Source organism: Helianthus annuus, chromosome 1, assembly GCF_002127325.2.
Source record: "Helianthus annuus cultivar XRQ/B chromosome 1, HanXRQr2.0-SUNRISE, whole genome shotgun sequence".
NCBI classification, from domain to species: domain Eukaryota; kingdom Viridiplantae; phylum Streptophyta; class Magnoliopsida; order Asterales; family Asteraceae; genus Helianthus; species Helianthus annuus.
This window is the reverse complement of record NC_035433.2, coordinates 55,573,160-55,582,118: the sequence shown is the minus strand read 5'-3', so window position 1 is coordinate 55,582,118 and position 8,959 is coordinate 55,573,160. Positions and strand designations below refer to the sequence as shown.

Below are 8,959 nucleotides of genomic sequence, written 5' to 3'. Positions count from 1 at the left end.
GTTTGTTCAAAAATTTGATTATCACCAAATGAGGTTAAGGGTTCGAGCCCCGTCGAGGACGGATTTGGTGTAATATAAGTTGTTACAGAACATAGAATGGTCAACTCGACATTTACCAAGCTTACCCATCTGGTCCATTACATAACCAAGCCCATTCAACCACATATATTTCTAGCCATAACAACACCTACCATCAATAACAACGTGAAAAACATAGGTATTTCAATGTCATCTATTAAATAATAATGTCTGGTCATTCATGTCATTTATGAAATAAGACATACATCATTGTGTTTGAAACTTATTTTTAAATAATTTCAACCTTTTACCTTCATGTAAGAAAATAGACGATCACAATGGAGTGTTATTTTATATCTCCTATTCGTACCAATCACTTCTTATTTAGTAGGCGCGACCATTGCCTTTTATATAAAGATGATGTTTTATACCTGAAAAAATAGAACAATAAACATGTTATACACATGAATGAATTGGAATGTTTCACAAAAACAATATAATTAAAAAACAAGGTAAGGTGGCGGATGAACTCGGATACTGATCAAATCCATGATGAGCTTGATTTTGAGTTTTGGGGAACCGAAGCGGGCAGCCTACTCAACTCAAACTAATGTTATTACTCATGGAAATAGTGTAAGTTGTATAGCACAATGACTACGATCCATTAATCAAAACTAAAATGATGCATTTCATTCCAAACTTTGACTTTACCGCTACAAACTGCAAACTCATGCAAAACTGAAGATAAAAACTGATATTATAAAACTTAAGGCTACACCAACTTACCCGCTACAATAATCCCTTGGCAAGTAGATGTTCTTTAACGGACCAAAGTGTCCAAATATCCTCTGAAGATCCTTTGGCCTACATTAAATAGAACATCAAAATGTCACTGACAATTGCAACCCCCTTAGTTACAATGACATTGTTTTTGCCTTCAAATTAAGTTCCTAAATTGTATTTTTTGGAACCCATTACATGAGAAACATATTTAGTAACTAACCTGGCCCAATGTAGGGCCCACGAAACTCATATTAGTGATTAAAAATGAAATAAAATATAGGTTCACATGATTCTTTTCAACTGGTACTTTGGCTTTCTGAAAATTAAGGCTCATTTACCTAAAAAGAGATGCTATGATTTCTCTTTAAGAGGTCAATATGGTTAAGCAGAGAATTTAGATAAAATGTAAACGGGTCAAGTCATTTAAAATGTCACAATCGTTATATTATAAACATTGACTTACAAAATGCTAAACATAAATATATAAAAAAGAGTTTGTGGGTAGTTTTGTATAATTAACCGGTAGAGGGTAATGTCACACCCCGATTTCCACGTGTTTCACCGGTGGGCCCGTTGGGGGATTACCGTGACGTAGTTGGCAACAATATAGTCAAACCACACAATATTTAAATGCACAGCGGAAGCATAAAGATAGATATATTCCGACCATTAAATGTAATATCCGAGTATCACAAACAGTCGAATATAATCCACAGGGGATCAAAATAAAAATAGAAATATTGTTCAACAGATAGTGGCATCCCAAGCTTGCGAGACTCTAACGATGCTACGGAGTGGCCAGCCTATTTCGTACAGAACCTGCATTTAATCTTTTTGGGGAAAATACGTCAGTTTACACTGGTAAAAACATTCAACCGCCACTTTTGTAAAAATGTTTAATAAAATTGATTTGAATGCACAAGGCACAAACTCTTTATAATTTGGGATAATTTATCAATTAAATCTTGTAAAAGAATTACATGTTCACTATGCGTTCAGTCGCCCGGGTCGTGCCGGGTTTAAGGTTAATAGACACGCCACAAAGCATAAAGCCGTGGCGGGAAAACCAACGGTTATACCTTTATAATTATAGACACATTGTCGGGTGTACGGCTACACCCGCGTGTCGAGGTCGTGGCCATTTCGTAAAATGATGCCAAGGATATCCGGGACATGGTCATTAAGCTCCCAAAGGCGTAAAGCCAACAAAACCAATTTTTAAACGGGTCACATTGACAATACCCAACTACTAATGAGTTGGGGTCAATTGCCCGACCAAGCGGTATTTTTATATACCGTAACCCAAGCCCGTATAACGGAAAATAAGTTAAAAGTATTTACCTGAGCAAGTATTAACCTCAATAAACAAATGTAAGTATATTTTACTGGTCTCCTATTCTGGAACGAAGGTTTAAACAACCTATTAGAATCCTAACGGGTCTTTAATTTAGCCTTAGCTTAGACCGGTCATTTTCAAAGGATAATTACGGTTTAATCGCGTGAAAGGCGAAAACCGGGAATGGAATGTGGTTTGGACCCAACAAGTTTGAAGACTTGTTTTATATGGGTATAATAACCACACTCTGGATTTTGAAGTAAAAACGATAAGGTTTGACCCGTTTCGGCTAGTTTATGTAAACTAGTTACATAAACCGAACCGTGCGCGTAAAAGGCGTAACGGGTAACCGTAAGAGTCCTACACAGGTTTCCTAAGTTATTATGCTCTAAAGAGGTTGTGGTATCAGTAGGATACCTTCCATTACGCCCATAACAAGTTTAAATCCAATATACGCCCCGTAGGGGTATTTCGGTCATTTTAAAGATTATAAAGTCCAAAATACTCTATTTATTATTTGAAATCAGTAGCAACTGGAATCGGGTCAAAATACCATGTAGAACTTAAGTTATGTCCGAAAAGGGTATATTCGGTAATTACCGAATCGATGCCATAACCGCAGGTTATGAGCAGGTTCAAAATAATTAAAAATCTTCAAAAATCTCAAAATATTACTTTACATCAGTGTGTAAAAGGTTTGGTGTCGAATTTTGGGTTTAGATAGGTTTTATGCTAATTGCGCCGTTTAATTACCAAAGTTTTCGTAATTGCGCTATTTAGCATAACTCCTATTCTAGACCTCGGATTGACATGAAATTTTAGGGACATGCTTAGAAATCAGTAACTAAGGTTATTGTCCTTTCACATATCCAAAATTCTCGTTTTAAAGTAAAAAGGGCGTTATGGTCAACTTTTGAGCTTTTAACGGAAATGTGTGAAAGACTCGGACAAACAACGAACCGGTCACAGAGGGTTATGCCATTATGTAACCTGGTCCTAATAGAGTCCTAAGGCATATCTAAATCATACCATAACGGGTCAGAACTGAAGTCAAAGCAAAAGTCAAAGTTTTGCGACTTTCGATTCCGAACCGGGTCAAAACAGTAAATGGTCGGATCAAACAAGCTTAGACCAATTATAATACTTATTATCATGTTTTATGAGTGTCAAAACAGGTTACACGCCATCTACATTACTGATTATGCATAAAATCGAAAGTTAGCATTCTGTTGACTTTTTCTAAGCAAGTTTGACTCGACATTTGGACTAGTTAGAGTGGGAATCAGAGGGTGCCCTTTTAGGGGTTTAAAGCCCACATGATTACCAACATATAACTATCTTTGTTTCGATTAATCACTAGACCATTTGTGATTAACCGTTAAGTCAATCGTTAATTACGGCGGATTGACTTTTAAGCTATAACTAAGCAAAAACTATACCACAAAGGGTTAAACACACTTACAAGAGTCCTATGCACGACTTGTGAAGCTTAGAGAGAATGCTTGAGCTCCAGAAATGATCAGAAAGCAGAATGAAGGTGTGAAGAACTTGGTTGCAACTCATGGCCCTTTTATAGTTAATTTGGGACCTTAGATCATTGCCACACAAGTCTACAAGTGTTCTTAGATCACCAACATGTGTCCCTGAGTGCTAGGGGACGTTTAGGGGGCGCCCATGCTCTCATTATTGCACATAAAGTCGGTTAAAACACTCAACAGTGCTTCTGTCCGAATTTTCTGCATCTGGGAAGCTGACGCGGCCCGCGTAAATGATACATCAACTCTTACGCGGGTTGCCTGAATCCTTATGTCAGAGCCCATATCTATACTGTCAGCGCGGCCCACGTAAGATCCTTTGTTTCTTTAACGCGGCCCACCTGAGACCTGTTTTTCAAGATTTTCAAATCTTTTTAATTATTGCACTGGCCTTTGGCGTTTCGAAGGGGTAACTTTGCGTTTTGGGCCTCGTTAATTTACGTATAAGGGCCCCGTGGCTTTTACCCAACTTATTAACCCTAGGTTAATTTATTATTACCCGAAAAGTCATAACTTTCTATGTTTGACGCTTTTAACCCCTCGCATACGAATTTGATCATAACTTTCTCGTTTTAAAACGGAACCTTGCGAAATTTATATCGTACATTCTAGTGAGCGAAATTTACTGTTACAAAGTCTCGGGTTTGTTAAAGGGTCACTCAGAGGTATAACTTAAACATGTTGACACATTTAACCCCTGTAGTTTGCAATCTCTCACTTTCTTCCGCATTTCGTCCCGTACGATCCATGATTCATTCGTTTTAGGGTACGAGCATCATTTAGGGTTACTGTACAGTATATTTATCCCTCATTGACATTTTGAACCCTCGGATTCACATACTTTCTATGTTTGTCAACATTAGTCCTTATTTAATATTTAATACCACGTGTAAACTTATGACACGTGTCAATACATTATTGGACGCAAAAATTCCGAGGTGTTACAGGTAACAACCTAAATACCAACTTTTTCTCCATTGTCGTGATGAACCAGCACACACCTCGTAAGACATGTAATCTATTTCTAAACGCAGCTCTCTATGATGATCCACCGAATGTCCTACGATATGAAGGATTGCAACCCCTACATGTCTAAACACACATAAAGTATGAAAAACCATCATATAAACACCACGACTTCCTGTTTTAAATTATTTAAAAATAATACAAGGTTTCAATTTTTGCATACATCTTCAGGGAGAACACTACGGAGGGAAAATACCTGACGCCTTGCACTTACTTCAACCATGAGCTCCCGCTTGTGAGGCTGAAAAACCCTAAGAGAAGTTGGCCGTGCAGGAGCCACAAACCTAGGCACGGGCAGCTCAATCCTGTTCTGGAAAGGATTTACATTGGTGTTCATTGGAAGTATGCATGAAGTTGAAGCCACTTGAGAATAAAATTCTATGCAAGGGTCGTGCATTGGCGTCGGCTGTGGTGGGTGGTTGATTCAATATAGTTCATGAGGATTACAGAAAACTTACAATAACAATCTAAATCTTTGAATGAAACAAAATTAGGAAGGGTATATGCATAGAAAAATGGTGAATTTAACTTGTATGACCAGTTCTACCATTTTAAGATGCAACATTGTCCATATCGACTCACTAATAAGTACCATGAGTCAAATAGTCACCACTATGTTTACCTAAAGTTCAAGCTTGTAAGCACGTTGTTGCTCAATCGTTGAAGCATTTGAAATTTCAGTTGAAGCATTTGAATGAGAATCTGATCCATCAATAGGCTCTTGTTCGGTTGAAACCCCATTCTCCATAGGTAAATTTGTAATTTCAAAACTGTACTCAATCACATCTGAAACCCGGGCCGCCAACCTACTACCGGCACTACCAATGACATCTTATCGTATCCAAAAACAAGTAATTCAACAGGTCCATCTATTCTAACATAGGACATCTCTCGAGGCCACTTATCAGCTCCATAGTGCCATAGTGGAAATGAGTTCCTCCACCTGGGAATGTAATCTTTTCACCATTCAAAACCATCCAGTTTTGGTCCGACTTCTCATGTGCAAGGTGGGTATGTGGTATGTTTGCTTTCCATACTTCATCTATACTCTTTGGCCACTTAATGGGGACATGCAACAACAGATAAAACCAGAAGAGAACAAACGTATAACCATTTCAGTAAACCTCTAAGAATAAAAATAAATAACTAACATATTTACAATTTTTTATGTTGTTCGATTATAACGGGGACAATTCCAACCAAGTTTCTTATGAATGGGTCAACCTGGACGTACATGACGTCATATAGTCTCTAACTGCTTGTAGATTCCCAACCAGACAACATATTGTCCTCTACGAATCCAATTAACAATAGAGTTGTAGTCACAACCAGCAAATAATTGCATATGGTAAAATTAAAGTAAACTTAAAGGGATAACTAATGAGTAATGAACATGATTTACAATGATTTCAATGGGTTGATGTTTCCAAGTTGCTTTGAAATTGATCCGTTCAATCGATTCGTAATAAGAATACTTTACTATCAAACATACTACTTTAAGATCCAAAGTCGATATAGAATAGTTTACTGCTATGGACTCCATAATTTTATCGGTATAAAACTATTAAAAATTAATTTTCTTTAGTAAAAACTCGAAAAAAGAAACAAATCTCTTTACTTGCTTAAGGACATTAAGAAACTCAACCATTCCAAGCTTAAAAGATTATATTAATTATTCTCAACATGATAAATCTTGGTTAATATCACTTGAATAATTATCATTTTTAATTACCAAGCTAAATCTTTTTCTGCAGGTATCTCAAAAGCTTGATGGGTTTTTTGAACGACAATGTTACATAATCCATACTTTTAAATTACACCAAGTTTGCCCCACCAAAGCCTCTACCACCCCCACGAAAGTGGTGATGGCGAAGGGTTTTCTACTATACCACTTTACTATTAAGCAAACCTAGATACCAATGGTCACAATTTATTAAATTGATTTATAGCACAATGAATAGGATAATTTTATCAATATTTTTAGTATCAGAATATTTATATATTACCGATTGCCTGATGCAAGAGCTCTTTCAGCACATACAAGGGCATGTGCCACACTTTCAACATAAATGAAATTATACATCTTCTTGCCAATCCCAATTATAAACTGAAAATTCAAAGTTCAAGAATCAGATACATGTTTAATCTTATTCCTAAATAACCTATTACTGATACAGGTATATAATCTATAAAATTAATTCTATAAACTTCAATTTGATTAGTACCTCGGTCGCACAACCACCACATCTTCCGGTCGATCCCAACCCTCATTTTCGTCTCTCTCATCTCACTCTCTCACTGACTCTCTTCATTTCTCTGCTAGGACTCCTGTCATACTTCATTCCTTACCTGCCCCCATATAAGTTCTATGCTACCCATGCAATGGGTTGTAATGGTCACCTCGATGTGCCTACATATAAAGAAAAAAAGGTAATCCGTTATTTAGTAACTTCCATCAGCTATAACTAAAAACTCAGACAATGAAAAACAGACAATTCCAAGTCAACTGCAAGTAAAACATATCAGGTTGGAGGCTATTAAAAAGGAAAGCAAATAGGTTTTTAACAACCCATTCTAGACTAAGAAACAGTCTAGATCAGCTGGCTAAAATAAGGTAAATATATCATACATGAATACATACATCTCTAGAGCTGACCACTTTTGCAGATTAAATTATAAGTTTCACCACAAATACTTTGTATGTTTCACTATACATTTAGACCCTATACAATCAACGTTTTAATTAAACAAAATCTGGAAACGATTAGATCCTATATAACCAATGTGCAAATCTGGATACATTTAGACACAAAATGACTATAAATCTATAAAATATTAAAATATAGCACTTTGCACCAATGTCAAATGCAACATACTATATAACAATTTTTACCTCGAACCCGCGACATTATGGCCAGTGGCTTGGTTATGGTGACAGTGTGTTCCTTTGTTCGTGCTAAATATGACAGAGCGCCTTGAATCCTTATGTTGGGATCTCTGAAATAGTCACAAGCGAGTAAAGTTCTTCCTTAGCATCTTCAACATTGTTCCTCTTTCTAGGAATCCACATCATTGTTACATATAATGTTTTCAAATCCTTAGTGGACACAACAGGAGCCACCTTCCTAAACCTTTATATCATAAAAAATTTCGATGTTTATAAAGAGAAATCTAAAAAATGGTCAAATTTTGGCCTCTATACATTAAAGCTTTTAAAAATACAAGTTTAAGGCAGCTTGGAGCTTAGGGCGGTAACGCCACCACTTTCAGAACCACCGGAACCAGGTCGAACTGACCCAAAACCAAGACCTTTCAAGAACGGTGATTGAACCCTTTAAGCCAGGCCCGGTTCAGTTATGTAAACGGGTTTAGTGGTTCATTTATATATTTTTTTAATTAAAAATAGGTAAATTACAAAAGTACCCTCATGTGACCTGTACATGATCTTATTTAACATTAAAAACAAACTGAGTTACGACTAAAGGACAAACCGTGCAACAATCTGAATCATAAAGTATAAAACTCATTAATTTTAAAGGTAAAGGACACCGCCTGAAATTAGATATATACATAAAAGACAAAACTTGCAATTCACTCTGTTATTTATTATATAATAATAATTACATCTCAATACATTTGCTTAGCGTATGTAGGCTTCTTTACACTTCAATCAGTGTATTTTCAATTTCGCTCAACTTTTCAAAATTACATTTTTAACCTTTATATTATTACTTCATTTTACAACTCCTTTAAATTTTGGTCTATGCTTCAACGTAAACTTTTTTCTTAGAAACAAGTCAGGTTAAATCTAATATGTTTCCGGATAGAGGATCTTGTACATTAATCCAGAAATGTGAGAAGTGTATTATAACACTATATATAACACTATATAACACCATATAAACACCGTATAACACTATCTAACGTCATATAACACCATATAACACTATGTAACAGTATATAACACTATATAACAAATATAACACTATATTTTGTCTGATAGCACAAAATATAGTGTTATATTTGTTATATAGTGTTATATAGTGTTACATAGTGTTACATGGTGTTATATGGTGTTATATGGTGTTTATATGGTGTTATATAGTGTTATATATAGTGTTATAATACACTTCTCACACTTCTGGATTAATGTACAGGATCCCTACCCTATGTTTCCATGCTTATTTTATTTACATTTCCAGTTAATCTATGTTACGCCGTAAATTTAGTTTCGACTCAGATGGGGGTCATATATAATACG

At 35.8% G+C, this 8,959-nt stretch overlaps 1 long non-coding RNA gene across 1 annotated transcript; it reads right to left on the bottom strand.

Annotated features, from left to right (window-relative positions):
• Window positions 1-235: 235 nt before the first annotated feature.
• LOC110936497 lies at window positions 236-990 on the bottom strand. The gene is made up of 2 exons (XR_002590061.2): window positions 805-990; window positions 236-449 (listed from the first exon to the last, which is right to left on the bottom strand). It is a non-coding gene; the product is annotated as an uncharacterized LOC110936497 (long non-coding RNA).
• Between the last annotated feature and the right edge of the window lie 7,969 nt (window positions 991-8,959).